The sequence below is a fragment of the Colobus angolensis genome, unplaced genomic scaffold (genome assembly GCF_000951035.1).
Source record: "Colobus angolensis palliatus isolate OR3802 unplaced genomic scaffold, Cang.pa_1.0 Scaffold292, whole genome shotgun sequence".
Lineage (NCBI taxonomy): Eukaryota > Metazoa > Chordata > Mammalia > Primates > Cercopithecidae > Colobus > Colobus angolensis.
Window position 1 is genome coordinate 1224549 of NW_012116177.1, and position 9772 is coordinate 1234320.

The following is a 9772-nucleotide window of genomic DNA, read 5'->3' on the forward strand; positions in this document are numbered from 1 at the left end:
ATTTTTTGTATTTTTAGTAGAGATGGGGTTTCACCATGTTAGCCAGGATGGTCTCGATCTCCTGACCTCATGATCTGCCTGCTTCGGCCTCCCAAAGTGCTGGGATTACAGGCATGAACCACCCTTTTTTTTTTTTTTTTTTCAGTGTTCTTCCTTGACAACACAAAAATTTGATGTAACCCTTGGTTGGGTCCCCAAATTATTTTTGAAATTTTACTGGTCAGTAAAATTTCCAAATCTGGTAACCACCATTATCAGGTATGATTTTATGTGAGCGTAAATATAACAGCTATAAGACCAACAGGACCTATGTGAATATGCAAATTATTCTTATTCTTATTCTTATTCTTATTATTATTTTTTGAGACGGAGTCTCGCTCTGTCGCCCAGGCTGGAGTTCAGTGGCGCAATCTGGGCTCACTGCAAGCTCTGCCTCCCGGGTTCACGCCATTCTCCTGCCTCAGCCTCCCGAATAGCTGGCACTACAGGCACCCGCCACCACGCCCGGCTAATTTTTTGTATTTTTAGTAGAGACCTGGTTTCACCGTGTTAGTAGCCAGGATGGTCTCGTCTCCTGACCTCGTGATCCGCCCATCTCGGCCTTCCAAGAATATGCAAATTATAATACACATTAAGGGCTTATCAGTTTCTCATTTCTTCTTACAATCTGGAAAGACTTCACTGGCGATATTTGGATAGGTGGAATCTTTTGGTTCAAACAAGAGATTTCTCTCAATAAATACGGGTCTAGCAAATCCTCCCAGGCTAAAATAGTGATCTTCAAGGGTGCTGGAGAGTGGAGGGCCACTATTTCCAAATGAAAAAGCGTCATCAAATCATCACTGCATTGATTTGCTTCTAGACAAGGCATTTTATTTTAAAATTTCAAATAACAGAAAATCGAGAGTGTGACATTTTGTGATTATTTTAAAGACACACAGGTTTTAAAAATGCTTGAGGAATGCTAATCTGGAGTGGAGGTCATTCTGTAAAAAATAGCCTGCGTCCTGCCTCTGCTGCCACTAGATGGTACCCTGGTGCGCCGGGAAGCCGTCGGAGCACGTTGCGCTGCCCTCGGGCAGGTGGCTGAGCCCCGCGGGAGCTGTCGTCCGGGCGGAATTCGCTGCACCAAGGTCCAGTGGACAGCTAGGGCTTCCCAGCGACCCCAGGGTGCCCCTTCGCAAATTCATCAGACGAAGGGGAGGCGGAAGCCCCTGACCGCTGCTCTGGGGGAGGGCTCCGAGCTCCAACCTGCAAGTCCAGGCAAGGGGAGCTCCGCGGGGGCGGGTCGGGGTGCCAAGGTCATTGTTGGGGTGGGGAGCGGGCTGGGGACCGGGAATGGAGTTCCATCGGGGCAGTGAGTGTTACCAAACCCGTTGACAAAGTGGGGGCAGTTAGTGTCCATGCGGTGCGGCCTCGCAGCAGGAGGTATTTCCACACTGCCTGGTTGCGGGGGACTGCCGCGGTTTCCTCAGGCTGGTGGGTGCTCCCTGGACGGTCTTGGAGGACTACTGAGAGGATGGTCTGGGACTCGTCCTCCGAACGGCAGGAAGGGTGAACAGGTGTGCTTCTCACCATTCACCTCCAAGAAACCTTCCCGCCCGTGCCCCTATCTCTTACCCCCGCACCAGCCGGATTCAGTAGTGCTTCACCTCTGTGTCCCAACACAGCTCACAGCTCCTACATGTGTCCCTGGCTCAGTTTACCACACTGTCCTAACATCCTTTAACTTACACGGTCAAGTTGCTTTAGTGCATGCCTTTTCTCTCTCCTCTCTCCCTCCCTCCCTGCCTTGACTCTTTGCCAAAGAGTTTGGCATATAGTAAAGTACTCTTTAAATAATGATTTTAAAAATTTATCTAAAGACTTGCCATAAAGCAATTCACTTACTACTGTCAAGGAGATTTGTATATTATCTATGGTTTGGATGATCCATATCAAAATTGCATATATATTTAAGTGTCTAAGAAACAGATCAGAAACTGGAAGAAAATATTGACTAGAAAATATCTGGATGGGAGATTTTCTAAGCTTTAAAGTAAAATAAATTGCAGAGTAAAATATTGATAGACACAGTTTATGTCTATCATGTTATTAGGATTTTAATGAGAACATCACTATGCGTATCTAGTGTGAAACTCCACAAAGTAATATTTGGAGAGGTTGTATACAGTAGTGGTTTGGGGGATTTGGGATTAAGGGTGATGTATTTTATTTTACTTCCTTCTTTATGTGTAGTACTTGACTTCTTTTTAACAAGGGGTAAGTATCTTTCCGCCCCCTACCCCCTAGATAATGAAGGTAATGTGTTAGGGAAAAAGCAAATACATATGAAAGTGGGAAAAGCTGTATGTAACACATATGACAAAGGATTTCTATATCTATTCTATATCTGTTTCCATTCTGTTCTATTCTATTCTATCTTTATAAAAACCTCTTTCAAACTGAGGAGAAACTTTAAAATTCATCCAAGAGATAAATAGCATGGACAAAAATTTCTTCTGTACTTTGCAGTTTTCTGCAATTTGTAATTCAATACATCTTTATTGAATTTTACCACACTGCCAGACCCTATTCTAAATGTTGGGGAAGTGATAGTAGATAAAACAGGAGAAGGACCCTACCCTCATGAAATTTTCATTCTAGTGGGGCTAATACAATTAAAAAGCGAATTATAGATTGTGATACCTAGCAGGAAGGATGGGAAGCAGATCCTTGAGCAAGGGTAGTCACTGAAGATTTCTCTGAGGTGGTGACATTTGAGCTAAGACCTGGCGAATGAGAAGAAAGGGGAGAGCACTACAGGCAAAGGGAACAAGATGAGTAAAGGCCATGAGGTGGGAAACTTGTTATATCACAGCTGTGAAAAGGAGACAAGAGCTCCGGAAGGCTGAGTTATGAGAGATGAGGTTGGAGGACTGGGATGAACCCAGACTATTAGCCTATCAGGTCATGATAATGATTGTGGATTTTGCTTTATTCTAAATGTAATTGGAATCCATTAAACACCAATATTCTCCTAAGCAGAAGACAGTAGATTAAGAAACCCCAGCTACTGGGGAACAGTTTGATGAGGAACCATTTAGGCTGCCGGGGTAAGAAAATAACCTTTCAAACCAAGCAAGAATTATATGTGAGGAGTGGCAGAGGAAACGTGTCCTGTGATTGGGAATACTCTTTTCTTTGACCCTTCAAGTAGGGTCTGTTTTTTCCCCTACGTGGCTGCAAAGTCTAAACTGGGCCAGAGGACTCCAGATAGGCTATATCCTCCTTAAGGAAACAAAGATTAAGCCTTGGAGACACTGCTATATACCCAAGAGCAGTTATCGCCAACTGCCACCCCTGCTAGCCTGTTGCCCACTCATGCCTTGACTTCCAAAGGCAGGAAGGAGAAGGCTGCCATCTTCCTATCTAAGAATCCTGCATTTTCATCCTTTCAAAGGGATGTTTTAAGAGAATCCACACAAATGATTTTGTCATGAACCATTTTGATTATGTTGTATCCCTTTATGGTTGATTACTAATTGTCCCACACTGGAGGAGCTTAGCAGCGAAGGTTATTAATGGTATTTCTGGAAAAAGCGTTCTTTGAAAGGTGAAACTTTCAGTTAATCACCACGCTGATAAGCAAAAATGTTAAACAGAAATTTTCCCGTCAAGTTTTAAAATTGCACTAAAAGCTTTGTGACATTGTGCCATCATACGTGTCCTTTCCATATGTATTCAAAGTTTTGAGGCAATAAGTAAATAAATAACATCATTCTAGTCAGTTTTAAGCTCTAATTGCTGTCAGCCATTGAAATATTTTTGGGAAACGTTTTCATATCTACTTAGTAGAATGTAGAGTATTCAGATTGCTGAAGTGTGGTGCTCTTTTGAGTAGCTTTTGGTCTTGCATACCGTTTCTGTGATCCTGTGGATACTAAGATTGAGGGACTCAGCAACAGTCTCTAGATGTCTCACATAACTCAGAGAGGCTATGAACATTTTCAGGCCTCCATCACTTTCCCCCCATCACCCCCCAATTTCATGCTGATATTGGAAAGAACATTCAATTCTTGTGTAATATATATAGTACAAGATAAACAATTTTAATATTAATTGGAGAAGTTTTGCTGATTTAGAAACCAGTAGAATTCTCTCACCCTCTAAAATAGCGGCGTGTGAATTTGGGGGACACAGACCAATCCTGTTCACATCCTTAACCCCAGCTCTCTCTTTTCATCTATCATAGGTAATCCTTAAGTCACTTATATTGAGAACTGTGACACAAGTTCGGAGTAGCAGAGGACTATAGAACTGGAGGGGTCTTTAGAAGTCTTCTAGCCTGCTTCTTGACCTCCTCATTTTAGAAGTGAGGAAGATAAGATCTGGAGAGATTGGGGAACTTGTCTAAAGTCTCAGGTGGCTGGTGGTCAGGTGAGCTAAAACCTCGAGTTTCATCAATGTTGCCTTTGGACTGAGAAAATTCCAAATGGTTAGTACTGATAATTTACAATGTGCTGAACTCTAACTAAATTGAGGCCTACAGCTGGAAGTTTAAGCAGTTCTCCTGGACAGAATCCCTGCTGGTTTCATTCCTTCTCAGCTCTAAACCTTTTTTAATGGGGAACGTAATTGCTACTTTGTGCAAAGGAACAGTTTTTCTTTGTGATGGGTGTCTTCCCTTATTTGTGGAGTTCTGAATTTTTTGGTTGCAGCCTGAGAAGTAGTATTTCTACCAGCTGAATCTTTATTGAAAGCTCATTTGACTAAAAAGTTTGCATTTATCTTGACCATATTTTATTAATGCTATTTTCATTCTTTGTTCTATTTTTCCTTACCATTAAGAAAGGCGAATGCTTTGAAATGACCACATGACAAGAAAATAAAATTTTGACAAGGAATAGAAAAGGAAACTAGATCTTTGCCTGATTTTCTTTGACCCTGTCTGGCTTTCCTTCAGATTTACTAGTGCTAGTTTTCCTGGCTTCTTTCCTGCTGCTGTACTTTTCATATTCAGCACACTGAAAAGCTTGAATTGTTCCCTTTGTTAACTCAGAAGCCTGCAAATGATGAAAAGATTACATATTCAGCAGGTCAAATCCGAGATGGTTTTCTGAATTAAAAAAAATATTTTGTGTTTCATAGCCTGGTCTAAAACTAGAGAAACTGAATGAACTGATGTCTGGAAAAGAAGAAAGAGTTTGTCAGATGTTTATGTTAAGCACTGGTTAATTTTAGCATATAGACCCCAAACATAGGGAACATAGTAATATGTAACCAACATATTGAAAATACTGTCTAATTCAAAGCACCTAGTATTTGCCAAATAAATATTTGGCTTTCTAATAAGAATAGCACATAAATGCAGATCAACGAATTTGGTTCTTTTTTGTAGTCAGATGGTTTTTATATTTCTGGACACCAGGGTGTGCTAGCCATCACATGTAAATATGGATGAATATTTATTTTCTGGTTGGTTAGGAATGTGCACATCCTTTAGTTGATGTGGGTAACAGATGTCTTGTGGGTAACAGATGTCTTGCCTTTTAGAGACGAATTGGCAGAGTGGATAAAAGGGGATAATTAAAGGGGTAGGAGGAGACAAAAGCAAAGTACAATCTTCCTTGTGGTGAAAAATCTAATAAACCTCCTTATTATGGGTAATTGTTTTCCTCCTTCAACCTCATTTGCTGTCCCTTTCCATGGGACTCAAGTACATTGTAATGGGAAAGTATAAAATAAACATGAGACAAGGCTACTGCCTGCTAACAACCAGATTTGTTCTGTCACAGAATATTGTAGTATAATTAACTCAATGAACATCAGTTTTTTTTGAAAAAGACAAAATACGAAATCATGTCTAATCACTAATGGCAACTTATATTGTAATTGGCAGCACAAAGGTTCTATATTGAGGATGGTTAATATAAATATAGTTGAATTATATGTCAAACGCAGTGATATAGTGGACTGGTGGGAAATGAAATATGAGAGTCTGAGTATGTTGTATGTTACTTATTCATCTTAGGTCCTATTTAGTTTGCTGTTTGTTCGCTGTCAGTCCTATCGTACTGCCAGCTGAACTGGAATAAATGGGAACATTTAGCAGATGTTTGAAGCCATTATCATTAACAAATCCTCAATTTTGCCAGTGTTTTTCATCATGCAAGATTTAAAGTAAGGTGTCACTTTCTGTCTTAACTATATCACCTAGGTGTATATTATTCTTACAATTTATACCTTTTGCTTTTAACCAAAGTAAATTTTTATAGCTTGTTAAACATTTAGTGAATATCTGCATAATTCCTTGCTAAGAACTATTATGTAATCATTTTTATAAGGAGCCAGTAGTGCTTCAAAAAGAAAGTATCAGATTATGTACTCAGAGCCTTACTTAATACAGAATTTAGATAAAGCTGTAAGGTGAGATTATTTATTTTAGATGCAAGGCACATGATACTGAATTTTATTTGACTGCATGTCCCCTCAGAAAATAGGTAGGTAAAATTCATTTCAAAAATACCAACTATGTTTTAAAGGCTATTAGGATAATACTGATCAGAATCCTAGTTTTCAATTGTTAATTCGTTAACAGCTTCTTTCTGCTGTATTAGAATTCTATTTTATTCACAATTGCTAGAAATTGTGGGGTGGGAGAATTGTTCACATACCCATTTTTTTTTTATGGCACCTTTCATGAGTAAGGTGTTGTTAAAAAATGGTACCATTGCTTGACTAGTCCAGAGACTGTTACATAAGTCAGTCACTTTATCTTTTTCAGCCTTATTTTGTTATGTATGAAATGGAGATAGTGACAACTAACTCCCACAGTTGCAGTGGGATTATATGAGATGATGAATGCATGTGAAACTAACATATATTTAATTGCTGAGTGCTTTATGTTTGTCTTCACTCAGCGGATTCATATTCCTTAGTTGGTTGTGTCAGTTGCTAAACTTCTCTTGGAAATAGAGCGTCCAAGGAGATTCTGATGAAATGTCTAGTGACAAATGGTTTGAGATTGTGTGTTGGAAGAGTTACTCTTTTTCCTACCTTTAGCCCCTTAAAATATGAAAGTGAAGAATAACCATAGTTCAGCAAGTTTCTTAACATTAAATGAGTTTTCCTATTTTGTAATTGTAGATTTCCATAAGGTGTAAATAAGTATGGTCATAAAATATTGGTGTTATGTAAGAGTTTAAGATTTTTGGACCCACTTTCCCTATGCTGTTCGTTTTCTATTTTCAGAGAACAACATTGAGACTCTGTAAGGTTAAATGTCTTCTCCGAAGTCAATCAGCAAGTTAGTGACAGAGTGAGGGCTGGGACTTTTGTCTTTTCCTGAATTCTTTGACTGGACCATCGCCAGATACTACCTGCTGTGTGACCATCTAGAATCTAGTCTGGGTCATTAAAAGAAGGAGAGCAGTCAAATCCCTCTTGACAGAGCAGAAAGAGATGCATTTCTTTATTATGGCTTTTAAATGGTCTCTGCACCCTAGTTCATTTGGCTATTCCTTTATGTGTTACAAATGTATTTTGATTGTTTTGCTTGTTTGCATAAGGCAACTGGCTTTATAAACCTCCTTCAGTAGTAGGAAAGATAGTCCCTAAGTCTTTGTATAGTATTTCCTATGTGCCAGAGATTTGTCTAAGGGCTTTACATAGGTTAACTAATTTATGCTCCACAACAACGTTATGAGGAGATATATTATTATTAGTCCTGCCTTTCATATAAGAAAATGGAGGTACAGGAGACAAAGTAATGCCTAAGATTGCAAGGCTAGTATAATCAAATTCCTAAGACTGGAACTGGAGAATGCTAGAAAGATTTCATTTTCAGTAGAAACCTAGATGAATGGTTGCCCATGAGTTCTCTTTTTGCAAGGAAAGTGCCTTGAAACATATTCTAAAGCACTAGATTTTATCTATATAGCTCTATAGAATCCCAATCAAGTTAGAATATAAGGTTCTTCTGTAACACATAAATATTGGTGACAAAGTATATTTATTAATGTTGGTCACCACTGGAATAAATAGGAAAGTGAGCTGTTATGCTTGGTTCAATGTTGATAACAAAACAGTATCTTATTTTAGGATTGTATTTCCCTTAGGATGCCAGTATTAAAAATGTTTTTAGAAATGATGCTTCATCAGTTAAGAAAAATAATTGATAGAAGAGAATAATTTCTATATGATTGATATAGAATTTGTTCTTTGTTAAATATTCAGTTATATAGGAATACTACCCATTTTTGCTCCCAAATCGGTATTTGAAGTTAAGTAAAAGTTGTCATTTATGTATCAAATATTTTACAAGTGTAAAATCAACTCCCATTTAAGCGATTAGCAATTTAAAGACTTTAATTTACTAACAATGATTATATGGTAAAAATTTGGACATTTAGATAATTATGGGAGGACAGTTGTGATTTAACGAAAAGTTCATTACATTAATAATATATTTATTTATTTTTGTTTTTGTTGCATTTGCTTTTAGGGTCTTAGTCATAAATGTTTTACCTAGGGAATGTTGAGAATAGTTTGTCTTTGTAGGTTTTCTTCTAGAATTTTTCTTGTTTTAGGGCTTAGAGTTAAGTCTTTAATTCATCTTGAGTTAATTTTTGTATAATGTGAGAGGAGGATCCAGTTTCTTTCTTCTACGCGTACCTATCCACTTTTCCAAGCATCGTTTATTGAATAGAGTATCCTTTCCCCAGTGTGTGTTTTTGTGTGCTTTGTCGGAGATCAGTTGGTTGTAAGTATGTAGCTTTATTTCTGGATTCTCTAATCTGTTTCATTGGTCTATGTGTCTACTTTTATACCAGTACCATGCCATTTTGGTTACTGTAGCCCTGTATTTATAGTATAATTTGAAGTTGGGTAATGTGCTGCTTCCAGATTTGTACTTTTTGCTTAAGATTACTTTGGCTATTCAGGCTCTTTTTTGATTCCATAAAAATTTTAGGATTTTTTTTTCTAATTCTGTGAAAAATGATGTATTTTGATAGGAATTGCACTGAATCTGTAGAGTGCTTTGGGCAGCATGGTCATTTTCACAATATTGATTCTTCCAATCTATGAGCATGGATGTTTTTCCATTTGTTTGTGTCATCTATATCTCTGCACAAAGAAATAATAGAATAAACAGATAACCTATAGAATGGCAGAAAATATTTGCAAAGTATACATCCAAAAAAGGATGTATCCAGAATCTACAAGGAGCTCAAGAGAATCAGCAAGGAAAAAGCAAATAATCCCATTAAAAAGTGGGCAAATGACATGAGCAAACACTTCTCAAACAAGACATACAAATGGCTAACAAATATATGAAAAAATGTTCAACACCGCTAATCACCAGGGAAATGCAAATTAAAATAACAGTGAGATATCAGCTTACCCCAGCCAGAATGGTCACCATTAAAAAGTCAAAAAACAATAGATGTTGGTGTGGGTATGGTGAAAAGCAAATGCTTATACCCTGCTGATGGGAATTTAAATTATTACAATGTCTATGAAAAACAGTATGGAGAGTTCTCAAAGAACTAAAAATGGAACTGCCATTTGATCCAGCAATCCCACTATTGGGTTATCAAAAAGATACCTGCACGTGTATGTTTATTTCAGCACAGTTCACATTGCAAAGATACAGCATCAACGTAAGTGCCCATCAACCGATAAATCAATAAAAACATATAGTGTGTGTGTGTATGTACATATATATATATATGCACACACATATATATATGCACACACGTATATATGCACACACATATATATATACACA

At 37.9% G+C, this 9772-nt stretch overlaps 1 protein-coding gene across 4 annotated transcripts in view; it reads left to right on the forward strand.

Annotated features, from left to right (window-relative positions):
* The window catches only part of ACVR1C (activin A receptor, type IC), a 92571-nt gene that overhangs the window by 36460 nt on the left and 46339 nt on the right, over positions 1-9772 (forward strand). Inside the window, exon 1 of one of the 4 annotated variants that reach the window (XM_011949193.1) lies at positions 1069-1263. The exons of the other annotated variants lie outside the window; for them this stretch is intronic. The gene's annotated coding sequence lies outside the window, so the exon portion shown is untranslated. Of the gene's footprint in view, positions 1-1068; positions 1264-9772 lie in introns of those variants that run through there. 4 annotated transcript variants of the gene reach the window in all.